This window comes from Magnolia sinica, chromosome 11 (assembly GCF_029962835.1).
Source record: "Magnolia sinica isolate HGM2019 chromosome 11, MsV1, whole genome shotgun sequence".
Classification (NCBI taxonomy): domain Eukaryota; kingdom Viridiplantae; phylum Streptophyta; class Magnoliopsida; order Magnoliales; family Magnoliaceae; genus Magnolia; species Magnolia sinica.
In genome coordinates, this window is record NC_080583.1 from 65,894,863 (window position 1) to 65,909,391 (window position 14,529).

The following is a 14,529-nucleotide window of genomic DNA, read 5'->3' on the forward strand; positions in this document are numbered from 1 at the left end:
TGCACTAGGTTGGGGTCTATGGTAGGTCCCACCAAGGGTGTGGGTAGCAATTAAACCTTATAGTAGTTCCTAGTAAGGTTCCAATAGAGACATCCAATGACCATTGTTTCTTTAGTGCCGCCTATTGATCAGGCCCCACTCCCTTGCACAGGTTAATATGGCAAGACAGATGGATAGTGTGGATTAAATAGATACATCATGGTAGGTCCCATAGAAGTGCCACATAGCTGCCAGGCAGTTTACCAAGGCACTAGTTGCATGCAAATAATCATTGGAAAGGTAACAACCGTGGACATTAGTCCCCTGTGGTCCACTTGAGATCTGGATTGGCCTTAAAAAGATCCGACAGAATGGATGGGCAGTGTGAATCATACATATGCAACATAACATGGTAGGTCCCACGGGTAGGACCCGGCCGGCTTGGTGAAGGTGGACCACCGTAGCCCCTAAAAGCTTTGGATTGAGGGTGATATTTGTATTCTCTTCACCCAGATCGGCGTGACTTTCACACATGTGGGTGGGTGGAGAAACGCGTGACTTTCACATATGTGGGTGGGTGGAAAAAAGCACGACCCCTGTAAAGCTTCCATGGTGGTATATCTACTGTTTTCTTTGGTGTGAATTACTTGAATTTGGATCTTCTTTATATTTTGGGCGAAGGCATGGATGACGGGCCTCACGATATGTATGTGTTGTATCCACACCGTTCATACATTTGGAGAAATTATTTTAGGGTATGATCCAAAGAATGAGACAGATCCAAGGCTGGAGTGGACTCCGCCACATAAAACAGTGGGAACAGTGGGGAGAGTGACGCCCACCGTTGAAACCTTACAAAGGTCCACCATGATGTTTATTTGAAATCTAACCTATTCATGTGTTAACCCACACATAACCGCAAATATCAACTTGAGCTTTGGATCCTTTTGTGACCTGAACTTTTTAATCGTGGGCATCACTCTACTTACTATTTTCTGTAGTAGGGTCCACTTGAGCTTTGGATCATGCCCTAATATGATCTCTCCAAATGGATGAACGTGTGGATACAAAACATACATCATGGTGTGACGTCACTTCAGTAGTGAGTTTCGCTGCTCAACCTATCAGTAGCTAATCTGCGTACGTGGATGACACATGCATATAATGGTTGGTCCCTCGAATGCTCACTTGCTGGCTGCAGAAAGCGAACAGCCCCCGTGGCCCTCTATTCCTAGTGGTGTGGTTCACCAAAGATTTTTGGATCTCCTTCATATTTCGGACACAGGCCTAAAATGAACTAGAAAAACTGATGGGTGGTGTGGATTAAACAACTACATCATGTTGGATCCCATGAGTAGGGCCATGTGGGGCCCAGTTCACGGCCCAAGGAGGGCTTCCTGACGTGTTTTATATATATATACACACACACACGGAAACGCTCACCTGCGAACCAGTTCAGTGTTAGCCACCCCCACTAGGGATCGATACCATGACCTCGAGATATCTTTCACTCAGTGTACCACTTGAGCTATGGATTAGGGTGTTGCTACATCAACCCTCGACGCCCCCATTACTCTAACTCACTGACCCTACCCTCGAAACCCCTGTTGTTACCACGCCACTGCCAAGACACCCCTATCCATGACCCGCCGGTCCTAATCAGCAACTTTGATTCTCGTAGTTCTCGACAAGATAACTTAATTTGGCTATGATACAGTATTAAACCATATAAACTAATTTGTAAAAAAAATTAACTCATATTTTTTTCGTTAAGAATTAGAAGAATATATAGAAGAAATTAAAGATCTCTAACTATAGTGATCCTTGTGAAACCAATAGCTTAGATTTCCAAACATATTCCTCAGGAATTCCTGACCAAATGAGTCACTTGGGTTAACATCACCCAACGCAGGGATGTATTAATGAATTGTAGATTGACTCGTTTGAGTCAACCCAAAGTTAACTTCAATCTACACATGCTTTTAAGGTTCATGGTATTTGATGGATGTCCGAGCAAGTCCCAGTCATACATGACTTATCCAAGTCTTAAAAAATCATGCATTGGAGAGAAAAGGGTGGAGAAGCAATTGTAATTAGGGCAGATAATAAGGCTTAATATGCACATATTTTTAACTTGCACATTTGACACATGCTACTAATTTTTAACCATTCATTTAAAAACAAAAACTGCTACAAGATAAGTCATCATCTCAGAATAACATTGTTTGAAAAATCCCTAACACGAAGGAATGGACAAATGTAGGGATACACACACCAGAAATAGGTTGGGCTTGACTTCCAGGCCTTGGGTTGGATAATCTAATTTTCCTGACCCCCCAGGAGAATAATATATTAGGGGGGCATATTAGCCACTCTCAAGATACGAACACAAGACCTTCAAACATCACAGTGGGCTGGAAAATTTCAACAAGGGTGCCACTATCACCATTGTTTTCTATGGTGTGGCCCACTCGAGCCATGATTATGGTTGACTAAGGCCTTGTGGTTTCTACTGGTAGTTCCAGCCACTTACTTGAGATATATATATATATATATATATATATATATATATATATATATATATATATATATATATATAAGGTTTTTTTTGTTTTTTTTTATGTTTTTTTGTATTTTACATTAATTGGGCCCATATTGAAATGATCCACTCCGTTCAACTTTTCGGCCAGCTCATCAAATACTCAAAACGTCCCGATATTACACCTGACAAGAAAGAAACCTGAGCACCAACAGTATTTTCCACCTGAAAATTTTTATCCGCCCTACAATAATTTGGAAAAACAGATAGACGGCGTGGATGTACAATCTATACATTATTGAGGTGGACCCTATGGTCAGGGTCTCATCCACATTGCTAGTTACCAGAAACAGCCCCGTAGTGATCGTGCAGGACTATAAAAGCTCGATAGTCACATGATTTAGTGTTTTATCCCTTCCGTTTATCTATTTTGAGAGCCCAATTTAAGGCACGATCCAAAGCAGATCCAAATCTCAGGTGGACCACACTATAGGAAACAGTGATGATTAAATGCCCACCATTAAAAACTTCTATGACGCAGTATAAATTTATTTTATATCTGATTAGGTCACCTAGTACTGGATGAAGATAAAACATAAATATCATATCAACTTAATCAAAAACTTTTAAAGGCACCAGGAAAGTTTTTAATTTTAAGCATCTAATCATAACTGTTTAGTGTGGTGTGGTTCACGTGAGATTTGGATCTGCCTCATTTTTGGTCTGATACACAAAAATGAGCTCGCAAAATAGATGGACGGCATGGATAAAACATATAATGGTGGCCGCATAAGCTTTTCGAGTGCGGACGTGGTAACCGAATAGTTGCTATCGAATCCAAGTGCGCAGAGAAGCTACACTTCCGACCTGTCTGTAACTGGTACCGAAACGAGTCGGATTGCGTACTGAGTTACTCAGTACGCTCTCATCGTACTGAGTAAACTCTGTTGGGCCCAACGTGAATGTATATGATCTATCCACGCCGTCCATCCGTTTTACCATCTTATTTTAGTGGTTGAACTGAAATTTTAATCATACCCAAAGATCAAATGGACCATACCATAGGAAACAGTTGGAATAATGATTTCCACCGTTGAAACCTTTTTAGGGCCCAAAATGATGTTTATTTCTCGTCAAACCAGTTCATACGATCATACAGACATGGATGAAGGGAAAAAAACAAATACAAGCTTGATCCAACACTTCTGTGGCCCCCAAGGAATTTTCAACAGTAGATATTCAATTTACACTGTTTCCTGTGGTGTGGTCCACTTGAGGTTTATATGTATTTATTTTTTATGCTCAAGCCCTAAAATTATCTGGTAAAATGGATGGATGGAGTGGATAAAATACATAAGTCACGGTGGACCCCACAGAATTTATGCAGTACGCTTAGGATACTGAGTTACTCTGTACGCTCTCCGCTTCTGTACCGAAATAATTGAACATGAGAAGGATGTACTTGAATTGATATTGGTGAGATTAAGGGTTATTATATATGTTTCACACCCAAACCTCGGTAAAAGAGGAAAAGAAAATTGCTAAACATGAACAGTTGTTTGGATGACTATAAAATCCTTTACTTGTTATAGGTTTAAGTTAATTTATATATGTATCTTTCTTTCTTCTATTCATCTATTGTGTTTATGCAATGCTTGTATGACTTTCTTTCTCCAATAGATACAGATACCTTGTTATCCTTCTTTTCTTTTCTTTCATATGACTTTGATATGATTGCTCCATGTGAAGTTGGACTAATCCAGTACCATTCATTTCAAACATGAGATTATATTTGCATGTGTATTCTGGGGGATGTTTGTCACTCCAGCAATTGAATGGCCCATTTACATTTATCTTTTTTATCAAGAAAACAAAAGGGAACTTTGAATTTTGTGGATTGACCATTAATCTGGGATACAAAGGTCACTCGTCGACAATTTCTCTCTTGGTAAGTAGCCAAATGATTCACAACCCTACCTACTTGATGGAATGATTTTTTATTTTTTTTTTTCTGGCTAGAGAATGAATTTCATGGAAAATAAATCCTAACCACCACCAGATTTTAGATCTACTAGAACCCCAATGCTGATACCTCTTATATATTTGCATCGCCACACTTACTACACTAAGAAAGAAGCGCCCCCAATAGTAATATCCACTAGTTTGGGGCACCCTAAAAAATTTATATAAAAAAAACCCTAACTCATCTCTCTCTCTCTCTCTCTCTCTCTCTCTCTCTCTCTCTCTCTCTCTCTCTCTCTCTCTCTGCCCCCAAATCCCTTCCCCCCTCCCCCTCTGCAATGACCATCAGGTTTTCTTCTTTGGAACTCTAAAAAACCCCAACTGTGATATTCACTATAAAATAGTTTAACTCGGTTATTAAGTTAATGAGATCTTAACACCCGAATCACTAACAAATGATTAAGTGTACGTCCACAATATTTTATGAGTGGAGAGGGAGAAATAACTTATATCAAACTTAATCTTTGAACACCCGATAAAACTCAAAACTCAAAAAGTTGAAATGCCTGCATCCCTACCTTCTTTTATAGATCCCTAGAACAATTCCTGTGAATCTTTAGTGAATTAATCTAATTCACTTAAGATAGCAACACACTTAATAATAATAACCACAAATATATAAAATATTTTCCAATCTTTAATTACATCTTCAAATCAGCCCTTATATTTTCAACATAATGAATTACAATTAATTCTAGATATCAAGGTCCTAAATCTATTAACAAAGTCCAAAATCAGTATTGTGAACCTTGGGGTGGGTCGTGGACCTACATCAATCATTCGATCCCATCTCTTTTCTTGCTTTAAAAGGGATGACCACCTAACTAATGAAAATTTTAGGCACCAATCCTTCCAATACCTTTGTTTTTAAGAATAAAATATTTTATTAAAATATGCACAACTATGTCACTATGCTTACATTCGGGTAGGCCCTAGTCTAAAAAGTACTAGGGCCCTCCTATATACCATATACCCAAAAACATAAAAACAAGCATGTAAATTTCCCTCAAACCTTACGAATACTACCAAACTACCCATGCCCACCTTGTGAAGGAAAAGGGCCCGATGAATATTATGAGGCAGATCTAACACTTTTCAAAAGAGATTGCCAATCTAGGACCCACTTCCTAATCTTGTCAAACCATCTGCAACCTCGTTCGCCTCCTGTAAGCCCCGTATCCTATACCGTACCGTTCCATAGGCTTCTGCGGTCTTCCCGATCGAATTTCGGTAACCTTCGACCCTTAACCGGTATTTGCGTGCGACCCTAATTCTCATGCCGTCAACCCGAGTCGACTCAACCCAGGACTTGTACCTTAGCGACCGCGTCTTCGCCGCGGTTCCGATGCCGCGACTCGAGCGCCAAGGCGATACCGTGGTTAGGAGATGTGGGCCAGCGTTCGGTGCGAGAAAAACGCCGCGCGTGCAAATTCCGAGAGAATCTCTACAAGATGTCACATCAATCAATCAACCCATCAATCCCATCATGTCAAGTACACATCACCTTTCACCCATTCCCAAGCAAGCCCCAAAAGTCAAAAAGATCTTACAAGCTCATACCTTTCTTACACCAAAAACCCCTAAAGTCAAAAAATCTCTTACACACCCATCCCTCTCTCTCCCATCCATCACTCCATCACAAATCACCCATCTCTCTTTACAACTCTCTCTCTCCTTTATTTTCAAATTACAATCCAAGCAACCCAAGAGCTCCTCACGTCCAAGCCATTCCATGGAGAGAAAAATGCATATGTGAGGCCCACCTTTCCATCCCTAGATCTCCCATCCTAGCCATCCATTTCTCATCTTCCTCCATCAAAGAGAAGCACAAGGAGCTAAGGAAGCCAAGGGAGCAAGAAGATCAAGCGGTGGGTGCTTTGATAAGGTAGTTTTAATGTTTTTAAGATGGGCCAAGTGAGGCCAACCGATCAATGGTTTGGATCTCACTTTGGACCCTAAGATGTGGCCGATGGCCCACTTGGATCATCATGATCATTCCATGATGGGGTCATTCTCCATGGACCCCATCATGATGTTTATTTTCCTTGCATACCTAGGGTCATCTAGACGGTCTATTTTAGTAGAGAATGGATCTCCACCGTTGGATTTCGATTTAATGGGCCCACATGTAATGGCCCACTTGATTTATGTTGTAGATCATTGAAGGGAGGGCCCATAGTGCCGGGGTCCCTCCATCACGCGTGTCCCACTCTCTATCTCTTTCTCTCCCTCTCTTTTTCATTTCTTTTTTTTAAGATCATGATATGATTGTGTGGCCCACTTGAATGGACCCCACCATGAAGTATCTATTTTGTCTAGGCCGTCTTTAAGTGAGACCCACTTCATGTGTGTAGTACCCACACCATCCGTCATTGGTGGCCCACCTAAGCAGGCCCACCTTACATGGCCAGACCGTCCAGCGTCCCTGGACGCTGGACGTTTGATTGGAAAAAAACACAAACATTAGCTTGGTTCCAAGCCAATGGGGGAGGCCCACTTATTTTGGCCTTACCTTGATGTATATCTTCAATCCACGTCGTCCATTCCGTTCCCAACCTCATGTTAGGCGTTGAACCGAAAAATGGTGTCAACCTGAGGTCCTGGTGGGCCATACCGTAGCAAATGGTGGTTTTCACCATTGAAACCTTTCCTAATACTTTTATACGACGAAATATACCCAATATTGGGCTTGTTTTGCTTGTATGGAGCCATGGAGGGACAGGCAGCAGCCGCTGCTGCTGCCAGAGGCGCAGGTAGTGCTTGCGCGAGTTGTAGGCGGACGGACGGACTGGGCAGCTGCCACAGCTATAGCCGTGGGCCCCACCTTGATGTTTATTTGCCATCCAACCCGTTCACGAGGTAGGCCACTCCCAGCAATGGGCCCCCTCCAAATTTCAGCTCCATACAGCACTCAGGTAGCCCACACCGTAAGAAACAGTGGGATTGAACCTCTACCTTTGAAACCCTTTTTAGGTCCACAGAAGTTTTGGATCAGGGTGAAATTTGTTTTTACCCTTGATCTAGGTCTACTTGACATTATCAACGGGTTGGATGGAGTATAAACATTATGGTGGGCCCCATATGGAGCCCACAGTGATACATATGTTTTATTGTCACCGTCCAGGCGGACGGTGGAGCCTGCTGTGAACACTGTGATATTTGCGTGTTGTGTGCGTGCGTGTGTGGATGTGTTTGTGTGTGTGTGTGTGTGTGTGTGTGTGTGTATATATATATATATATAATATTATATTATATATAATATTGTATGAAGTATATATAAATTATATATTATATTATATATAATACACTGGTGGTGGGAGGCTCATCTCAGTGTACTTGTGGCCCATGGTTGAGGCCCACTTTGATATATATGTAAGGCCCATGGGTTGAGGCCATTTAATGCATTAGGGGCCCATGGGTCGAGGCCCATTAAGATGTATTGGGACCTATGGGTTGAGGCCCATTTGATGTACATATGGGGCCCAATTGGTGAGGCCCATTTGATACACATAAGGCCCATGTGATTAGGCCCATTGTGATGTATTTTAAGGCCCATGGGCTATGGCCCATTGCAATGTACATAAGGCCCGTTAGTGAGGCCCAATGATGTGGCCCACTTGATGAATATAAGGCTCATAAGATTAGGCCCATTTGATGCATTCTAAGGCCCACGGGTTATGGCCCATTGCAATGCACATAAGGCCCATTGGTGCAGCCCAATGATGTGGCCCACTTGATGAATATAAGGCCCATATGATATGGCCCATTTAATGTATTTAAGGTCCAATGGGATGTACCTAAGGTCCATTGCAATGTACGATCCCAACATGGTTTATGTAATGATGTTTATGTCGGGCTATGCCTTGGGAGCAATGGTGGTTTGACGTCCACATTGCAAGTATAGTGTTAGTTAAATGTCCGCATTATGACTTTCCCTAGGGCCCATTGTTAGGCTCGTACGTGTTATGAGTAGGCCGTCTAGGCCCATCTTCGTTATGAACATCATCCATCCTATATAACATGTTTAGTTCCATGATTCATGATCATATACATCATACATATGCTTGATATGAGAAATGACTGATCATCGCATATACCTTTGGGCAGATTGTTTAGGGGCTCCCGGATAGGGGATGTTGTCCTACATGAGCGCACGATACGCGCAGGATTGCTGCATGACTGGATAGTGTGATTCATACATTCGCATTGTGTGATATGGTACTATACGCCCTAGTGACATCAGGGCCGTAGTCTCCACAGGCGTATCGTGGTTGGCAGAATTGGATACCGAAAATCTTGTTTTACATGGAGTGCTATAGATATCCCTAGGTGAAAGTCCCTAAACCCTTATGGTACCAAGAGGTTACTCCAACGTCTAGACCGAGTGGGTGCATGAGCGCCGAGTGCCGATTACCAGACAGTTGCGCTTTCCACTGTGTCGTGCTCGGTTGGAAGGGGGTGCGGCCTTACCCGCTCGAGAGTAGGGGGCAATGCTAGGCTGAGTCTAACCAGCTTTAGGAATAGGTCTGCTATTGACGAGCCGAGCCCGATATTGGCAGGCGGATAGTGAGGTCTTTTCCACTCACCTTATTGCGCGCGATGGGGCGACAATCTAGCTTAGAGTGTACTAGACCCCGGTGATATTCCAGATTTTGAGCTGTATCGATATGTGGACTTAGATGAGGATTTGTATGATTGAGTTGCATTTCGCATTGCATGGCCTTGGTATGGCCGACATCATTCTTTGCACAGCATGGCCTTGGTACGGCTAATGGTATTCTTGGCATTCATCAGCATGTTCCGCATTACTCTGATACTGCATAACTGCACTACTACCTTACGCACACACTTTCACCACCCTCTAAGCTTTCTATAAGCTTATACACGACCATTGCATGCAGATGACGTTGGATCGCAGCAACGCTGAAGCTTGGGCACGTGACAGATCATTTTGGAGTTTTTGTTCATCTTCATTGTATTTCCCTTTATGCTCATTGTACTTGTAAAGTTTTTGATCATAATGAAAATGTGATGGAGTTTTTGGTTGTTGTTTGTGGGTTATGCCTTTGGTTATGCTTATTACGAATCAAACTGATGTTTAAAAAAAAAAATCCTCCTCGTAGCATCCCAGGATCGGAACCTGGCGAATGGGCGCTGGGAGCCAAGAATGGGGTTCTACAGAGGCTGTCGGCGCCGGATTCGACGATCGGGAATTTTGTGAGCCCGGTTTCCGAGTTTGGGGCGTGACACCTCCCGTGGCCTCCAGGTGTTGCAGGCAGCCTTGGTGACCATGTCGACGATAACCATAGAGTCGCTCTCGACTATTATCTTACTGAAGCACTAGTCCACACATAAGGACGGGCCCTCCATAGAGTCTCTCTCGACTATATGATCTTAGTGAAGCCTTGGTCCACACATAAGGATAGGCCCTCGGCCAAACCACAAGCCCTCGGCCATACCCACCCAAAAAAGCAAACAAGAGGTCTCCCTGTCTATCTCTAACTGTAACGCCCCGAATATTCAAGACCCAAGTATATGATCCGTGTCCCAAAAACCCGAGTGTTAGCTTTAAAGGATGGTCAAATTCGAGTATATATTTTTTTTAACTATCATCAAAGTAAGCAAATGAGCGTAGTGTGGACAAATCGACATAAAAAAAAATTTCATTATCATTCAAATTTACAAGAAGCTGCCCATAATGACTTATACAAACCAATGTCTCTGAATTTAACAAGTACAAGATTTACAAGAATTTAATATATGAAGAATAGCAGAAAGCATATAAATATAAGCCGCAAGATCACGCAGCTTCTCTAGGTAAATATAGTCATGCATCCCTGACGATCATACCATGCTCTTCATCAAGTCTGAACATATATATCACTAAAGCCACCTGTACTACCTGTACGGCTGTATATTTGATGGATGAGTGGCCAACTCAGTGTGAATTCTCCTCAAGATTACACACCGCCGCATTAGGTAAGAAATAGTATAAAACATCCAGACAACCAAAACAGAGTAAATGCAGTCTTATTAGGTGCATGGATGCATGAATGCAATCATCGACCCGGGTAAATCATCCGGACGGTCGGTGCCCCAGGAAAAACATCCAAACAGGCAATGGAGTCGTCACCCAAGGATGTGACTGGTCATCAGCGCAACACGCGGCGTAATCGTATGGGCATGAGTGATCCAAGTCATCATCATAAATCGATCGGCTGGTCATTAGCGCAACACGCGGCGTAATCGTATGGGCATAATGATCCAAGCCGTCGTAGTATGCTATACGTGCATGATTTGCCAGCCCATTATTAGTCCAATTGCAATCAGTCATTTTAGAATAAGCTCACGGTCACTACGAGGAACACAGGGCCCAGGGTAGGCCGACAGCTCGGGCATAGTGTCACATTACCACAATCCCCGGCTCATGAGGCTACCATCTTAGGATATTTAATAGAAATCCATCGACTAGTGGCCAATCATATTACAATATATTGGGCTTACCATCGTGTGGTTGCACGGTATAAAACATCGAACTCATATAGGGAAAATACCATAACAAAGCCACATAGAGCGATATCAAATAAGCCACATAGGGCAATTATCAAAATAGGCCTCATAGGGCGAGTATCAAAACCATGCGATAAAAGACCATCCTTGAAAACTATTGGACACAACAACCCTAGATGGTAGGCCCACATTAATGATCCATTTAGACCACCACTCAATAACCACTAAGTCGAAGGTCCATTTTAATCACAACCAGTCAGGTTACATCCTAAGTATGGGTGTACATTTATAGGTGAGGGTTTTCCACTAATGTACCAGTTTAAAGTCCGTAAGCAATACACAAATAATTCACAAGCATGAACAAATATACAGGATGAACATTAAGCAGGCAATATAGCAATTCAATTTCCACCAGCTGACACATGTAATTATAAAAGAGAGATATCAATTATAATTTTTAATAAAAAACTATAACTTAAGCTAATGAGAAGATGGAAAGCTCAAGAGGAAGAATCATCACCGAATACGTTGTAGGGTGTCCTTTAGCGTGAGCCCTCTTGAGAAGTTAGTGTCTCTGCGTCACTTGAACAGATTCTTAGAGAAATCCCTTGCATTGGTTGATAAGTTCGACGATTCTAGGACGCCATGTTGGTCGAATGGCCCAAATCATGATGGTTTGGCGCTTATTTGAGAGGGGTACAGGCCCGTCAATACCCGTCCCAATAAGCGAGCTCGATATACTGTTATTTATTTGGTGGGGTCCCTCGCAAAGACCGTGCAGATAGGCATTTATATCATGGTGGAGGGTGCCGCCCATGGGACCCACCACCATATAGATGAGCTTGCCCACTATATACATCCCATAGTATATCTGTGTATACGTTATGTACAATATATTTGCATCGTACGGTATACATGTATACATTATGTACAATATGGGTGCGTCACACAGTATATCTATGTACAAAGCATGCATATTATATTTGTACCATATGGTATGTATGTATATATTATATACATTATAGATATATCACATAGTATATCTATGTTTACAATATGTATATTATATGGTACGTATATAAATATCGAGCGTCCTGGTGCATCACGTCCAGCCCCTGGATAGTTTATATCCAGAGCACAAAAGTGGGTTCCACACGTGCAGGACTCACCCAGCATGAATATATGAGACATGCTTACCTATGCATCTAGGTACGGGCGTACCTTCACACCTGTGACATGGGTGTCGAATCCGAACGGTTCATGAGGTGTGGAATCTCAAGACACCTTAGGGAGTAAATTTTAACCCTGATCCAAGATTCTGGTGGGCCATAGCAATGATAAATGCAATTTCAAGGGAAGAAACCGTTTGCCTTAACATGGCCCGCCGAAGTTTTGGTTCAAAGTAAAAACTAGGACCAGGGGGTTTCATGAGGTTCTGTTTCAGGTGGACCGCTCACATTTTCGAGACTCATCAGGTATGATGAGATCTTAACTTTTTGCATGTGGTTTACATAACTGGTTGGCAGGTGAACATTATGTACTGTTTACACGTCCTGGTGTGTACATACACCACTCCTTTTTCCCAGGTGGGTTCTACGTGGACCTTCCACGTATACAATTCAAGGTGGGCCCTAAGTCCAAAGCCGGAATGGATGGATGGCCTGGATGTACCCCACCTACGTCCCACTGTCTGAACGGTGCAAGTGCACATGCTACACACATGTAGACATGTGTTCTTCCAAATCATACTCGGGGTGGCCTACCATGGTGCAACCCACCATTAGTTGGTGGGGCCCACAGTCAATGCAGGACCTGCGGTCAGGGCAGCCCACAACTGAGGCCCACCTGCATTTGTGCAGGCCCAAGCCAACAGTCAGCCCACCAGCCTACGTGAGCAGCGTCTTCTTCTCCTTCCCTCGACCTGGTTGCTGCGGTTTAAGGTCCGATTTGGGTTTCAGTGAAGTGATGGTCAGGGTGGCCCTGCTCAGTGGTTGAGTCCAGCTGAGTTTTATGCTACACAGGTGAAGGAGGGGCTAGAGATTACCTGGATTTCTTCCTCTCCTCAGGAATGGAGTTTCCCTTGACCTGAACTGACCCAACTTGTTCCCGAGTTCGGGTTGAGCTGGTGCAGTGCGGGAGTTAGGTGCTCCACGTATACGGCCTCCACTCACCTTTGTTCTCACACACACACTCTCTCTCTCTCTCTCAACTTGACTCGACCGGACTGCACTGACTCGTCTCAGCCTGCATGGGCCGGGTCGACGCAGTGCGGCACCGGGTCTGTCCCTCTCACCCTCTTACGATCTCAGCTCTCTTGGTCCGATACCTGAGGCTACAGGGCTCTATTTATAGAGGGAAAGGAAGGATACCAACGGCCAGGAATTGCCCTCCCTGTGCACGGCCGAGATCGAGTATCACCCTAGCATGGGGCCCATCCATCCGTTTGGATGAAAAGCTGACCTTGAGGCCCACCAGAAAAGCATTCTTTCTGATCTAGTGGGGCCCATCTTGTCGTTTCGTGTGGGTTTTCAGCGGGGAAGACGATCCGATCTTTAATGGCGGATCATCATTTAACGTGCATAGGCACAATCTGATTCATCTGGTCGGTCCAGATGGGACCCAGGATTAGCGTGGGGCCCACTTCTCGTGTCCCAAATGCCCCTCTCCACATATCTCACGAGAATCTCCAATTCTCATGAGAGAGCTTAAGTTTTCGTCTCCATTTCGTCTCGCCTCGCACCATCGACAGGGATGGAGCCACGTGTCCCCAGGAACGGCTGGGAGAGAGTCAGTACCTCTTTCCCAAAGAGGAATGCCGCTCCTTGCCTTTTCTTACACAGCCCTTGCCCAGCCGTTTCTGGAATAGAGAGAGCACACCTCTCTTTGGAAGTTGGATGGATGAGATGGCGCCATCTGGTCGATTATGAACCGTCCAAGTAATCCCATATGGGTTCTACAGTGGATTTTCGCCACGTGTGGTACAATGGATGGTGGTGACCCATCTATCTCGTCCGTTTACAACGGCCCAAAAGGCTATACGGTTTTGTTAAGCTGGGCCCTTGGAGAAAATGAACGGTCCAGATGGCTCGGAAAGTGGCTAGGGTGGGCCACTTAGAGGCCCAAAGATCCAACGTTCAAAAATGAAAATGACGGGAAGAGCGCCATTTCGCGATTTTTTGACAGAGGGTCGGTCAAAGGCCGTTTGACCGACCCCATGGATCCAGCGCACGTCGTGTACATGCACTCTCAATGTACACGCACCGTGTGGGGGCCCGATGGGACGTTAGTGCTCCCATCCATATCGTCCATTTGCACTGGGGGACCCTTAACAGGGGTCCCAACCCACTTTGGACTGATGGTGAGGCTCAGGTGGGCCGCTACACTCCTCTTTAGGTTATTATTGGCCCAAATAACACGACCTGTCGATCCAGTGAGTTTGATATTTATTTTCAACGGTCAGATTTAAACTAGGAGGAACG